The sequence below is a fragment of the Argopecten irradians genome, chromosome 2 (assembly GCF_041381155.1).
Source record: "Argopecten irradians isolate NY chromosome 2, Ai_NY, whole genome shotgun sequence".
NCBI classification, from domain to species: domain Eukaryota; kingdom Metazoa; phylum Mollusca; class Bivalvia; order Pectinida; family Pectinidae; genus Argopecten; species Argopecten irradians.
In genome coordinates, this window is record NC_091135.1 from 2,549,421 (window position 1) to 2,565,921 (window position 16,501).

Consider the following 16,501-nt stretch of genomic DNA (forward strand, 5'->3'; position numbering starts at 1 on the left):
ATATTAGATTTCCTGAAGTATTACATATATATATATGCAAGACCAAACACTTGCCACTGCTGTCCTGCGAATCGGACAGCACGAGTGAATTTTGCACACGACGATATTCATGAGTGGGCGAAAACAACGTTAGTATTTCTACTTTGATCAAAACATTAAGAACAAAGATAATTCTTCCCTTTGTTTTAAGCTAAAAATGAATAAAATTTAAAATTGATGGTTAAAGTCTAATGATATTCAAACGTTATTTTTAACGGTATACCAATGCAAATTTGTGAAAAGTTTTCAATAACGAGGGCATTTCTGGCTATAGTATAATGTAGGTGAATACAACATTCCGTATTGCCCATGTATAATACGAAATATTGTATTCATTGTATGAGCTGTGCTTGTATAATGGGTATGGAATCAATGGCGAACCATGCGATTTTACAACATGTATGACTTCAGTAATTTGTTTAATCACAAGGTCATCGACGATTCAGACTGACCACCGAGAAGCACCACTAACCTTAGTCTATTCAACAAATTAATATTATATCTACCCAAATATAGCAATCCGTCGAGATTAAAGGTGATTTTCATACTACTAGAAAATGGCGACGTCGACGAGGGAAATTTAAATTTGCGGAAAAGAAACTACTGTTATAACACAATAGAACGTGCATGCGTGATGAAATGGATGGCTATAATAATATTATTCATTTGTTGAAAAGACAAAGGTTAGTAGCGATTCTCGGTGGTAGTATTTCGTAAGAAGTCTGAATCGGAGATGACCTGGCCCGATAAAAAACGGTGTGGGGTTATTCCACGTTTTGATATAGCAGTGTGCTCTGGCCCTAAACCAGACATCTATCTGTCATAATGTTTAAGTCTTGTGTCAGGGCCAGAGTATCTCGGGCTACGGGATACCTAATTCGTTTCTCCTTTTACTGTTCCATTAGTGTTAATACAAACCTACGATGTTTTGTATCTGTTCATTGCCGTCCTGTTTCAATTATACTTTAATGTCGATATCAATGTAAATTTTACAGCATAGTTTCATTCATCAAGGTGTATTGTGATTTCCTCCATCCATAATTGTCGCTGTAAATTCTTAATTGATCAAATCCTCATTATCATATATATGTCGGTGGTGAACATTCTGGTTTCATTGTTTGATGTTTAATAAGGCCACTACCTTGGAATTAACCTACTTAGACGTCCAACTCTAAAATCTTTTGGTAGAAGCAAACAGCCGTTTATAGCACTATGGCCAATACGTCAGAAGTGGAACATGATTGTAAACACATTATAAAACTACTCAGCCTCCCGATACAAAGATCTGATGGTGGAATTTGTAACACGTTAACCATTAGGCCACTCTAATTCTTGACCTCGCCACTTCTTCCTCAAAAATAAAACATTCGTCTTCCATATAAAACATGAGATGTAAGAGAAATTGAAAATTGTAATGAAAGCATTTATATAGAAACATATACTTCATATACAGTATTTCTTCAGCAGGTGGGGCATTAGAATTGTATCTGCTGCCCCTATTGCATGATCGTAAAAGGCGACGAAATTTAGAATATTTTCTTTTCTTCTTCCTAACTGACTATTTCTCTTAACATCTCCCTTGACATCACCTCACTTTTGACCTTGTGTTGAGCGCTAGCCCCTATGAGGTGGCTTTGGTTTCTGTCCCCTGGCCGAGACACAACAAAGTCTATGAAAGTGGTAGTTTCTGCATTAGAGAGTGGGACGACTGGTTCGCCCGTTGTCTGTATAATGTGACCGGGTAGAGAGTGTTGCTTGGTATCTTCGGCGGCATGCTTCAATTATATAGCACTATAAAAGGACAAGAGTTCCACTATACAAGAAGACACAAAAAGAATATACCGCAGTCTCCCAAAACAAGCACCACATACTTCATAAACGCGACACACTGCATACATGAGAGGCCGTCCTTACATGATCCTGGCTGTTTATTTGACTAAATCAAACATACAAACAAGTATTTCTGCCCGCACCTCCAGTCAATACTACTGTCATGACTATATAAATGTAACCCATTGTTTCACCACACTAGCCATTGACAAAACAGTCGTTTATAAAACAACATGTCATAGACACTATTCATGTGCAGATCAAAGATAGTCTAATAAATGAAGCTTGTGTTTGGTAAAGACGAACGTGAAAACTTTCGACCCGCTTTCACGATACAGATGGAAAAAACAATAGAGTACATGATCTTGGATACCGTAAATACCAACAAATTACAGACAACTTACCGTAAAATTACAGACAACTTACCGTAAATACCAACAAATTACAGACAACTTACCGTAAATACCAACAAATTACAGACAACTTACCGTAAATACCAACAAATTACAGACAACTTACCGTAAATACCAACAAATTACAGACAACTTACCGTAAATACCAACAAATTACAGACAACTAACGTTTATACTCGCCTCAAATATAGCAATGATACATATTGTTGTAACACATCAATGCATCACACTGTAAACGTCTCAACAGATCAAATTGCAAATAATTAAATCTTAATGTAAATTGCAAAATATTAAATCTTAATGTAAATTGCAAATTATCACATCTTATTGTAAATACCGAAAATACTACAGACTGTTAATGCTTACATCAGAGTATACCAAAATAACACATACAACAAACTAATCCGTGCATACGATTTACGAATCTGTTCGTACGGTTTACTAATCTGTGTACACGGTTTGTCAAGCGGTGTGCACAGTTTACTTATCCGTGCGAATGGATTGACAATCAGTGTGCACGGATTAGCAAACAGTGCAAATGGATTCACAAACCATGCAAACGGTTTGGTAAACCGTGCGAACGGATTTGTAAACAGTGTGGACGGATTAATAAATGTACTCCCGTGCCCCTTCGCGGGCTCCTTAACTACAGATAAATACCACACACAGAATTGTGTTTTTGTGTTGCACTTTAAATAGGAGTTTAGACAATTAATTTAACCTTATTGTTACCTTTCAAAAAGCTTGCTTTCACTATCGTTAATATCAAATAGAAATGGGCGAGAGTACAATAGATACCATAAAGTTGTATTTCTGGTAATTTTCACTGTAACGATACATTGCTTAAACATTTGATATTTGAACATGCACATGTAACTTATTGATTAAGCTCCCCAAAAGAATATTTCGGCCTATAAGAGCGCCAAAATCTAGGGATCATATATTCCTGGTTTTGAATACAGCACCTTCAATCACCGCCATGTTCAGTACCTTCGGCTTTTGTCGGCATTCCGAATCGTACCAGGTGACTTATGTCTACACGTCCTGCACGTGGTGATCCAGGTAACTAGCGTAAGCACACATGTGTTTGTTTACGTTTTCCTTCTGGCTAATATGAGCAAATCGTGCTGGTATATGTCCACAGAGCGAGTATTTGAAACATCTAATTCACACATTGCCGTAATTCAATATTGTGTGTATCAAATATTGTAATGTGCAAGCATTATTTTCTTTGTAGATCCAGTCTGCTGAGGTCGACCGCATGTTTTGTTTATGAAAAAAAATTGTTGACATTTGGTTTCACAACTCTCGTGTTACTTCGAGATTGTCGCGACGATGTTCGGAAGAGTTCGGAATGATTCGGCATCTTTCGAGTTTATTTTTGACGTGTACACGTTAAAAAGATTTTTTACTTCTATAATTAAAAATACTTCCAGTGCTGCAACTTTATAAAAAGTGGTAAAAGTAGAAAGTTTAAACCTCGGACAAACGGGGAAAAATGTGTATAACACTTAAACAGTTTTCACTATGACAAAAAGAGCGAAAGTGATAGACCATACAACTTTAAGTACCAACAAAATGCGGGTCATCGCCTCTTGTCATGATGTAATAGTTCAGATTTCATAAAGCAACCATTACAGGTTCTATGTACTTATTTACAAAATTTTTTAGATTTAGTGTCTTTAAAATGATATGATTTATTTTTAATGTCACACAATGATATTTATCAATTCATATATTCCACAAGTAAGCCGGCAACAGCTTGTAGAGGCGAGGCTTTATGTAAACAGCGGTTGATAGTCTAGGACAATACACACATACAAACACAGGCCATGTATATATATAGAAATAAATATGATAAATAACATCTGTGACAATAATGTGAATCTTCCAGGTACATCAGTGTATTCGTGTATTTTTACAATATGAAAGAAATTGGGATGGTGAAATTAGTCTTTACTGTATCAAAAATAGATTAATATCAAACAAAGATCAATGAAATTGAAGATATTAATGAAGTATGCAGGTAGTATACCATTCTTGTTACCTGAAGACTGTCTATTTCGTTAATATAACACATTTTTATTTTGAGAATAAAATCAACTTCTTTCATTTCCCTGTGGTAATTTTGTCTATCGGCAACCCTGTCACTATCAGAGAGCTATTTACTTTCATATCGGACAGAGGATGATTGAATAAAATTAAATAGACCGCATTTTTATGTGAATGTACGATTTTCTTGTACGAATGTACGAATGATTTCTTTGTAAATAGCATTTGCCCCAAAGATAATCTTCTCTCGTTTATTACAGCGCTGGAATTAGAACCACCCATCCAGGACCGGAATTTGTTTACGTATTCATTTAGCCAGTGTATATGGTATAGGTACGTGTTTATAAATCAAACAGAATATTAATTGTGACTCTCACAAACCACACGCACTTTTCATGTTTGTTGATTCATTTTACCTATAATACCCACCTTAAATAAGTTCAGCTAAAGTACCATGACTTATGACGGGATTTGATTATCAAAATACCACCACCATGTGGATGGTGCGATACAACTGTATGTTATTCTTAGATCTTATAAATCAAGAATTCAAATTGATGTTGGTGGATTTGTTTTATACTCTGAATTCCAACAAGCTCCTACCACCAAAAGGTACCAAAATTATCGCAATGTGTTGTTTTAGCATATCAAAATCGTAATAAGTTTTTAGGTCTTAATAATTCTTGTGAACTGATATATATATATTTTTTTTTTGTGAATCAAAATGATAATGACGCCAAAGGTTGTGTGTATGTATATATTTAAACTAATTATCACGATATATAAAAAGAACCCAACTTATCACTTATTATATTTTGAGGTGAACAATCGAAAGAAAACAATATTATTCATTGTTATTACTTTTCGTTTTCTTTTCTTCCTTTTTTTATTATGAGAAAACAGTATGGGAATCTGTAAAATGATAGGTACAGTGTGTATATGTTGTCACTGTGATACTACTACCATGTATGTTACACAAGTCCACATTAGCAATAAGGCAGTAAAATGGAAGGTTACTTCCAATATTCTAGGAAACTATTAAAAGTCGTCGTAAAACAGACAATGAAGATATACTTACAAAACGCACGCGTTAGTGACCAATAGTGGACATGACTTTTGAACACTATGTTGTAGTTAAGGCCAAAAAAAATTATATGCATGTTTCAGGTTACATGACTGAAAAATATAGGGTAGGTCGGTCGAGATTTTTTTTTATTTTATTTTTTATTTTTTTTTTTAGGAGGGGTGGGGGAGGAGTTGAGTGGCTTTATTACTACATTACGAAGTCATTTAATAATACATGTAATTTATCATTCAGGCTTTAGTCTTTTATTTCTCATTATCGTTTTCGAAATTAAACTTTGTCTGGATAAACTTAAAGCATGCGTAAAAATCTAAGTTGACAACTTCACACACAACATTTTTGTTTTGAAAAAGTGTGATAAAATAGCTAGGGTCGGAGGTAAAAACTAGGGTAGGTAGGGGTACCTGAAACATACATATTTTGATCTCAAATAGAGTGGGATTCGACATAGTTACAAAACTCAATGGGTGTACTCCAATGGATAATAATTTTCCAAAGATTTTTCCAAATATACATAAAGTTATATAACATACAAACAATATACACATTTCATTCCTAACACATACTATGCATGTATTTTGTTTTACATTGAGACGTATTAATTTGAAATTAATCCCATATGAAAGGGATTATTGAATGAAAGATAACAAATGTAGTCAAGATTCCGTTATGATACTGAACAAGAGGCCCAGAGGGCCTGTATCGCTCACCTGGTTTGTAATGCCAAGTAATGTTCTAAATACAGGTTCATTGTTTCTTTTCTGAAGGAATTCGAATATTTACCTCTAATTCACCTACTGGGCCCTACCCATCCTGCCCCCGGGGGGTCAGAGCCAACATTTATAGAAGTTCTGTTCCCCTTCCCCCATGGATGTTTGTGGCCAAATTTGGTCACAATCCATGCAGAACTCTAGGACAAGTAGCGATTTATAGGATTTACCTCTATTTCCCCTATTTGGCTCCGCCCCTCCTGCCCCAAGGGGGTCAGAGCCAAACTTTATACAAGTTCTGTTTCCCTTCCCCCAAGGATGTTTGTGGCCAAATTTGATTACAATCTATGCAGAACTCTAGGACAAGTAGCGATTTATAGGATTTACCTCTATTTCCCCTATTGGGCCCCGCCCCTCCTGCCCCCGGGGGGTCAGAGCCAAACTTTATACAAGTTCTGTTCCCCTTCCCCCAAGGATGTTTGTGGCCAAATTTGGTTACAATCCATGCAGAACTCTAGGACAAGTAGCGATTTATAGGATTTACCTCTATTTCCCCTATTGGGCCCCGCCCCTCCTGGGGGGGGGGGGGGGGGGGGGGGGGTCAGAGCCAAACTTTATACAAGTTCTGTTCCCCTTCCCCCAAGGATGTTTGTGGCCAAATTTGGTTACAATCCATGCAGAACTCTAGGACAAGTAGCGATTTATAGGATTTACCTCTATTTCCCCTATTGGGCCCCGCCCCTCCTGCCCCCGGTGGGTCAGAGCCAAAATTTATACAAGTTCTGTTCCCCTTCCCCCAAGGATGTTTGTGGCCAAATTTGGTTACAATCCATGCAGAACTCTAGGACAAGTAGCGATTTATAGGATTTACCTCTATTTCCCCTATTGGGCCCCGCCCCTCCTGCCCCCGGGGGGTCAGAGCCAAACTTTATACAAGTTCTGTTCCCCTTCCCCCAAGGATGTTTGTGGCCAAATTTGGTTACAATCCATGCAGAACTCTAGGACAAGTAGCGATTTATAGGATTTACCTCTATTTCCCCTATTGGGCCCTACCCATCCTGCCCCCGGGGGGTCAGAGCCAACATTTATAGAAGTTCTGTTCCCCTTCCCCCATGGATGTTTGTGGCCAAATGTGGTCACAATCCATGCAGAACTCTAGGACAAGTAGCGATTTATAGGATTTAGCTCCATTTCCCCTATTGGGCCCTGCCTCTCCTGCCCCCGGGGGGTCAGAGCCTAACTTTATACAAGTTCTGTTCCCCTTCCCCCAAGGATGTTTGTGGCCAAATTTGGTTACAATCCATGCAGAACTCTAGGACAAGTAGCGATTTATAGGATTTACCTCTATTTCCCCTATTGGGCCCCGTCCCTCCTGCCCCCGGAGGGGGGGGGGGGGGGGGGGTCAGAGCCAAACTTTATACAAGTTCTGTTCCCCTTCCCCCAAGGATGTTTGTGGCCAAATTTGGTTACAATCCATGCAGAACTCTAGGACAAGTAGCGATTTATAGGATTTACCTCTATTTCCCCTATTGGGCCCCGCCCCTCCTGCCCCCGGGGGGTCAGAGCCAAACTTTATACAAGTTCTGTTCCCCTTCCCCCAAGGATGTTTGTGGCCAAATTTGGTTACAATCCATGCAGAACTCTAGGACAAGTAGCGATTTATAGGATTTACCTCTATTTCCCCTATTGGGCCCCGCCCCTCCTGCCCCCGAGGGGTCAGAGCCAAACTTTATACAAGTTCTGTTCCCCTTCCCCCAAGGATGTTTGTGGCCAAATTTGGTTACAATCCATGCAGAACTCTAGGACAAGTAGCGATTTATAGGATTTACCTCTATTTCCCCTATTGGGCCCCGCCCCTCCTGCCCCCGGGGGGTCAGAGCCAACATTTATACAAGTTCTGTTCCCCTTCCCCCAAGGATGTTTGTGGCCAAATTTGGTTACAATCCATGCAGAACTCTAGGACAAGTAGCGATTTATAGGATTTACCTCTATTTCCCCTATTGGGCCCCGCCCCTCCTGCCCCCGGGGGGTCAGAGCCAAAATTTATACAAGTTCTGTTCCCCTTCCCCCAAGGATGTTTGTGGCCAAATTTGGTTACAATCCATGCAGAACTCTAGGACAAGTAGCGATTTATAGGATTTACCTCTATTTCCCCTATTGGGCCCCGCCCCTCCTGCCCCCGGGGGGTCAGAGCCTAACTTTATACAAGTTCTGTTCCCCTTCCCCCAAGGATGTTTGTGGCCAAATTTGGTTACAATCCATGCAGAACTCTAGGACAAGTAGCGATTTATAGGATTTACCTCTATTTCCCCTATTGGGCCCCTACCCCTCCTGCCCCCGGGGGTCAGAGCCAACATTTATAGAAGTTCTGTTCCCCTTCCCCCAAGGATGTTTGTGGCCAAATTTGGTTACAATCCATGCAGAACTCTAGGACAAGTAGCGATTTATAGGATTTACCTCTATTTCCCCTATTGGGCCCCGCCCCTCCTGCCCTCGGGGGGTCAGAGCCTAACTTTATACAAGTTCTGTTCCCCTACCCCCAAGGATGTTTGTGGCCAAATTTGGTTACAATCCATGCAGAACTCTAGGACAAGTAGCGATTTATAGGATTTACCTCTATTTCCCCTATTGGGCCCCGCCCCTCCTGCCCCAACGGGTTCAGAGCCAAACTTTATACAAGTTCTGTTCCCCTTCCCCCAAGGATGTTTGTGGCCAAATTTGGTTACAATCCATGCAGAACTCTAGGACAAGTAGCGATTTATAGGATTTACCTCTATTTCCCCTATTGGGCCCTACCCATCCTGCCCCCGGGGGGGTCAGAGCCAAAATTTATACAAGTTCTGTTCCCCTTCCCCCAAGGATGTTTGTGGCCAAATTTGGTCACAATCCATGCAGAACTCTAGGACAAGTAGCGATTTATAGGATTTACCTCTATTTCCCCTATTGGGCCCCGCCCCTCCTGCCCCCGGGGGGTCAGAGCCAAAATTTATACAAGTTCTGTTCCCCTTCCCCCAAGGATGTTTGTGGCCAAATTTGGTTACAATCCATGCAGAACTCTAGGACAAGTAGCGATTTATAGGATTTACCTCTATTTCCCCTATTGGGCCCCGCCCCTCCTGCCCCCGGGGGGTCAGAGCCAAACTTTATACAAGTTCTGTTCCCCTTCCCCCAAGGATGTTTGTGGCCAAATTTGGTTACAATCCATGCAGAACTCTAGGACAAGTAGCGATTTATAGGATTTACCTCTATTTCCCCTATTGGGCCCCCGCCCCTCCTGCCCCCGGGGGTCAGAGCCAAACTTTATACAAGTTCTGTTCCCCTTCCCCCAAGGATGTTTGTGGCCAAATTTGGTTACAATCCATGCAGAACTCTAGGACAAGTAGCGATTTATAGGATTTACCTCTATTTCCCCTATTGGGCCCTACCCCTCCTGCCCCCGGGGGGTCAGAGCCAAAATTTATACAAGTTCTGTTCCCCTTCCCCCAAGGATGTTTGTGGCCAAATTTGGTTACAATCCATGCAGAACTCTAGGACAAGTAGCGATTTATAGGATTTACCTCTATTTCCCCTATTGGGCCCCGCCCCTCCTGCCCCCGGGGGGTCAGAGCCAAACTTTATACAAGTTCTGTTCCCCTTCCCCCAAGGATGTTTGTGGCCAAATTTGGTCACAATCCATGCAGAACTCTAGGACAAGTAGCGATTTATAGGATTTACCTCTATTTCCCCTATTGGGCCCCCGCCCCTCCTGCCCCCGGGGGGTCAGAGCCAAACTTTATACAAGTTCTGTTCCCCTTCCCCCAAGGATGTTTGTGGCCAAATTTGGTTACAATCCATGCAGAACTCTAGGACAAGTAGCGATTTATAGGATTTACCTCTATTTCCCCTATTGGGCCCCCGCCCCTCCTGCCCCGGGGGGGGGGGGGGGGGGGGGGGGGGGGTCAGAGCCAAACTTTATACAAGTTCTGTTCCCCTTCCCCCAAGGATGTTTGTGGCCAAATTTGGTTACAATCCATGCAGAACTCTAGGACAAGTAGCGATTTATAGGATTTACCTCTATTTCCCCTATTGGGCCCCGCCCCTCCTGCCCCCGGGGGTCAGAGCCTAACTTTATACAAGTTCTGTTCCCCTTCCCCCAAGGATGTTTGTGGCCAAATTTGGTTACAATCCATGCAGAACTCTAGGACAAGTAGCGATTTATAGGATTTACCTCTATTTCCCCTATTGGGCCCCGCCCCTCCTGCCCCCGGGGGGGGTCAGAGCCAAACTTTATACAAGTTCTGTTCCCCTTCCCCCAAGGATGTTTGTGGCCAAATTTGGTTACAATCCATGCAGAACTCTAGGACAAGTAGCGATTTATAGGATTTACCTCTATTTCCCCTATTGGGCCCCACCCCTCCTGCCCCCGGGGGGTCAGAGCCAAAATTTATACAAGTTCTGTTCCCCTTCCCCCAAGGATGTTTGTGGCCAAATTTGGTCACAATCCATGCAGAACTCTAGGACAAGTAGCGATTTATAGGATTTACCTCTATTTCCCCTATTGGGCCCCGCCCCTCCTGCCCCTGGGGGGTCAGAGCCAAAATTTATACAAGTTCTGTTCCCCTTCCCCCAAGGATGTTTGTGGCCAAATTTGGTTACAATCCATGCAGAACTCTAGGACAAGTAGCGATTTATAGGATTTACCTCTATTTCCCCTATTGGGCCCCGCCCCTCCTGCCCCCGGGGGTCAGAGCCAAACTTTATACAAGTTCTGTCCCCTTCCCCCAAGGATGTTTGTGGCCAAATTTGGTTACAATCCATGCAGAACTCTAGGACAAGTAGCGATTTATAGGATTTACCTCTATTTCCCCTATTGGGCCCCGCCCCTCCTGCCCCGGGGGGGGGGGGGGGTCAGAGCCAAAATTTATACAAGTTCTGTTCCCCTTCCCCCAAGGATGTTTGTGGCCAAATTTGGTTACAATCCATGCAGAACTCTAGGACAAGTAGCGATTTATAGGATTTACCTCTATTTCCCCTATTGGGCCCCGCCCCTCCTGCCCTCGGGGGGTCAGAGCCAAACTTTATACAAGTTCTGTTCCCCTTCCCCCAAGGATGTTTGTGGCCAAATTTGGTTACAATCCATGCAGAACTCTAGGACAAGTAGCGATTTATAGGATTTACCTCTATTTCCCCTATTGGGCCCCCGCCCCTCCTGCCCCCGGGGGGGTCAGAGCCAAACTTTATACAAGTTCTGTTCCCCTTCCCCCAAGGATGTTTGTGGCCAAATTTGGTTACAATCCATGCAGAACTCTAGGACAAGTAGCGATTTATAGGATTTACCTCTATTTCCCCTATTGGGCCCCGCCCCTCCTGCCCCCGGGGGGTCAGAGCCAACATTTATAGAAGTTCTGTTCCCCTTCCCCCAAGGATGTTTGTGGCCAAATTTGGTCACAATCCATGCAGAACTCTAGGACAAGTAGCGATTTATAGGATTTACCTCTATTTCCCCTATTGGGCCCCCGCCCCTCCTGCCCCCGGGGGGTCAGAGCCAAACTTTATACAAGTTCTGTTCCCCTTCCCCCAAGGATGTTTGTGGCCAAATTTGGTTACAATCCATGCAGAACTCTAGGACAAGTAGCGATTTATAGGATTTACCTCTATTTCCCCTATTGGGCCCCGCCCCTCATGCCCCCGGGGGGGTCAGAGCCTAACTTTATACAAGTTCTGTTCCCCTTCCCCCAAGGATGTTTGTGGCCAAATTTGGTTACAATCCATGCAGAACTCTAGGACAAGTAGCGATTTATAGGATTTACCTCTATTTCCCCTATTGGGCCCTACCCCTCCTGCCCCCGGGGGGTCAGAGCCAAAATTTATACAAGTTCTGTTCCCCTTCCCCCAAGGATGTTTGTGGCCAAATTTGGTTACAATCCATGCAGAACTCTAGGACAAGTAGCGATTTATAGGATTTACCTCTATTTCCCCTATTGGGCCCCGCCCCTCCTGCCCCCGGGGGGTCAGAGCCTAACTTTTATACAAGTTCTGTTCCCCTACCCCCAAGGATGTTTGTGGCCAAATTTGGTTACAATCCATGCAGAACTCTAGGACAAGTAGCGATTTATAGGATTTACCTCTATTTCCCCTATTGGGCCCCGCCCCTCCTGCCCCAACGGGTTCAGAGCCAAACTTTATACAAGTTCTGTTCCCCTTCCCCCAAGGATGTTTGTGGCCAAATTTGGTTACAATCCATGCAGAACTCTAGGACAAGTAGCGATTTATAGGATTTACCTCTATTTCCCCTATTGGGCCCCGCCCCTCCTGCCCCCGGTGGGTCAGAAACCAAACTTTATACAAGTTCTGTTCCCCTTCCCCCAAGGATGTTTGTGGCCAAATTTGGTTACAATCCATGCAGAACTCTAGGACAAGTAGCGATTTATAGGATTTACCTCTATTTCCCCTATTGGGCCCCGCCCCTTCTGCCCGTGGGGGGTCAGAACCAAATTTTATACAAGTTCTGTTCCCCTTCCCCCAAGGATGTTTCTGGCCAAATTTGGTTACAATCCATGCAGAACTCTAGGACAAGTAGCGATTTATAGGATTTACCTCTATTTCCCCTATTGGGCCCCGCCCCTCCTGCCTCCGGGGGGTCAGAGCCAAAATTTATACAAGTTCTGTTCCCCTTCCCCCAAGGATGTTTGTGGCCAAATTTGGTTACAATCCATGCAGAACTCTAGGACAAGTAGCGATTTATAGGATTTACCTCTATTTCCCCTATTGGGCCCCGCCCCTCCTGCCCCCGGGGGGTCAGAGCCTAACTTTATATAAGTTCTGTTCCCCTACCCCCAAGGATGTTTGTGGCCAAATTTGGTTACAATCCATGCAGAACTCTAGGACAAGTAGCGATTTATAGGATTTACCTCTATTTCCCCTATTGGGCCCCACCCATCCTGCCCCCGGGGGGTCAGAGCCAACATTTATAGAAGTTCTGTTCCCCTTCCCCCATGGATGTTTGTGGCCAAATTTGGTCACAATCCATGCAGAACTCTAGGACAAGTAGCGATTTATAGGATTTACCTCTATTTCCCCTATTGGGCCCCGCCCCTCCTGCCCTCGGGGGGTCAGAGCCTAACTTTATACAAGTTCTGTTCCCCTACCCCCAAGGATGTTTGTGGCCAAATTTGGTTACAATCCATGCAGAACTCTAGGACAAGTAGCGATTTATAGGATTTACCTCTATTTCCCCTATTGGGCCCCGCCCCTCCTGCCCCAACGGGTTCAGAGCCAAACTTTATACAAGTTCTGTTCCCCTTCCCCCAAGGATGTTTGTGGCCAAATTTGGTTACAATCCATGCAGAACTCTAGGACAAGTAGCGATTTATAGGATTTACCTCTATTTCCCCTATTGGGCCCCGCCCCTCCTGCCCCCGGGGGGTCAGAACCAAACTTTATACAAGTTCTGTTCCCCTTCCCCCAAGGATGTTTGTGGCCAAATTTGGTTACAATCCATGCAGAACTCTAGGACAAGTAGCGATTTATAGGATTTACCTCTATTTCCCCTATTGGGCCCCGCCCCTCCTGCCCCCGGGGGGTCAGAACCAAACTTTATACAAGTTCTGTTCCCCTTCCCCCAAGGATGTTTGTGGCCAAATTTGGTTACAATCCATGCAGAACTCTAGGACAAGTAGCGATTTATAGGATTTACCTCTATTTCCCCTATTGGGCCCCGCCCCTCCTGCCCCCGGGGGGTCAGAGCCAAACTTTATACAAGTTCTGTTCCCCTTCCCCCAAGGATGTTTGTGGCCAAATTTGGTTACAATCCATGCAGAACTCTAGGACAAGTAGCGATTTATAGGATTTACCTCTATTTCCCCTATTGGGCCCCCGCCCCTCATGCCCCCGGGGGTCAGAGCCTAACTTTATACAAGTTCTGTTCCCCTACCCCCAAGGATGTTTGTGGCCAAATTTGGTTACAATCCATGCAGAACTCTAGGACAAGTAGCGATTTATAGGATTTACCTCTATTTCCCCTATTGGGCCCTACCCATCCTGCCCCCGGGGGGGTCAGAGCCAACATTTATAGAAGTTCTGTTCCCCTTCCCCCATGGATGTTTGTGGCCAAATTTGGTCACAATCCATGCAGAACTCTAGGACAAGTAGCGATTTATAGGATTTACCTCTATTTCCCCTATTGGGCCCCGCCCCTACTGCCCTCGGGGGGTCAGAGCCTAACTTTATACAAGTTCTGTTCCCCTACCCCCAAGGATGTTTGTGGCCAAATTTGGTTACAATCCATGCAGAACTCTAGGACAAGTAGCGATTTATAGGATTTACCTCTATTTCCCCTATTGGGCCCCGCCCCTCCTGCCCCAACGGGTTCAGAGCCAAACTTTATACAAGTTCTGTTCCCCTTCCCCAAGGATGTTTGTGGCCAAATTTGGTTACAATCCATGCAGAACTCTAGGACAAGTAGCGATTTATAGGATTTACCTCTATTTCCCCTATTTCGAATGTTTGGTTTATCATATTTACGCCTTATTATTAACCAGGGTAATCGAGAGAGGATGTGGTTACCGTCTTGGAATTCAAACCAACCTCCAAAAATAACCATCTCTATGGCGATCTCAATACCATTCAATGCTAGTTCAGTCTCATCCGTCGAACTTGAGAAAAAGATTATAATGTTTGATATGACGTGTGTGGTGATAATCCTTGATTGCAGACCGACAATAAAAAACAGCATTTTGGTCCGGACTTTCTCAATATTACTCCAGGCAATTTTATCCTCAACCTGCTGGTGGAACCTGAGAAAGCATTGCTGCAGTATCTTCGTGCTGGGTATCGTAGTAATAGTTAGACTGCCACCCTATAGATTATTATCTCATCCGTGCTGCTAAAGACACCGTACAGCACACCCTACCCGGTCAGACACTGACATCGGGCCAATCAGTAGTCCCACTCCCTTTATGCTGAGCGCAAGAGAGGAACAGCGGAAACTACAAATAATATAAACCCTGGCGTATCTCGATAAGGGACAAAACCCAAAGCCTTCCTCACAGGTCAAACGCTCATCTAAAGGTCAAAAAAGTTGGTGTCAAGGGAAACATTATGGAAGTATCAGAACGTGTGCTAGAATGATAAAATATAATATCCCTAATTTAGTCGCCTTTTACTATCATGCAATGAGGGCAGCAAGTACATTCTAACCAAGAATCTACAGAGCAGTATTTAGATCTTGATTTCGTGTATATATTTTATTAATGTTAAATACATATGATAAATCCAAATCAATTATATTGTATATCAATATTGTTATAATTACTACAATGTATACGCTTTAGACAAGTATGCCTGAAGGATTCATCGTGTGTGGAAGACCAAGTCATACATCCCAGCTCGTCAATATCACCACGTGCCGTCGCCTCACGCGGATTAATACTTCTATTGATCGAGTCTATGTCCCACTAAAAATAAAGATATTCACTGATGGCTTAAAGCAATTGATTAAAAGATTTGTTTTGATAGTCAAGTATGTGATAATAATTACTACTCAATAACAGTATGTTCTGCCATCAATAGCTGATAACGCTGGTCCTATATAACATACAATGTATGTTTGGGTTGATACGTGGGTGATGAGACATGCTTTAATGCTATCTTACCTTGTATTGACAGTAACCAGTCTGTGTATGTCGGTAAGTCGGCCGCAGACTTGAAGTGGATCCCCATAACCTGTAGTACTATCTATTAATTCTACACATCGATCTATCAGTCACGTTTCTCTATATGGGTCTATGTGTCACCCCGCTGTAGGCCAACTGGATCCCCGGAGACCTCTCTAACTGCTGACGATGAATAATACATGTGCAGCTGGCATCATTCTTACTCAGTGTACCCTCCTATTCACAACGACTTAAAATTAACTGTTTTCCATTTGAAACCAGACTAATATAGGTTTGGTATAGTTATGTGATGCCTTCAGTACGCAGCTATATTTAGGCTTTACTGTTTGTTATTTCTTTTTGGGGATCATGTTGCCTTATTTAAAACTAAGATCATGTGACGATGTGTCAGTCGGCCATTGTGCAGAGGTGGTAACTATAGGCGAATACTGCTTAAATTGGCCACAGCTACTCGAGTTTGAGAATATGTAGTAATGTCTAAATAAACTGAGCCAATATTATAATTTGGTCGTAGAGGTTGAGGGTTAGTTAGTGGTAGAATGGCAGATACCGTCATCACTTGACCCCAGCCTAGTAATGAAGGTCTAGTGTTAGAATATCAGACAAATTCATGACTTGGCCCGCGGGTGGAGGGCTAGCGGTAGAATGCCTGACATTTTCATTACTTGGCCAGTGCTGCTCAGAGGTGGACGGCTACTGATAGAATGGTTGGTCATTTTT

The 16,501-nt window shown here is 43.0% G+C and overlaps 1 long non-coding RNA gene across 2 annotated transcripts in view; it reads right to left on the minus strand.

Annotated features, from left to right (window-relative positions):
* The window catches only part of LOC138314123 (uncharacterized), a 37,773-nt gene extending 21,728 nt beyond the window's left edge, over nucleotides 1-16,045 (minus strand). For both annotated transcript variants that reach the window (XR_011207335.1, XR_011207336.1), the window contains exon 1: nucleotides 15,761-16,045. This is a non-coding gene — a long non-coding RNA (uncharacterized lncRNA). The remainder of the gene's footprint in view (nucleotides 1-15,760) is intronic.
* Between the last annotated feature and the right edge of the window lie 456 nt (nucleotides 16,046-16,501).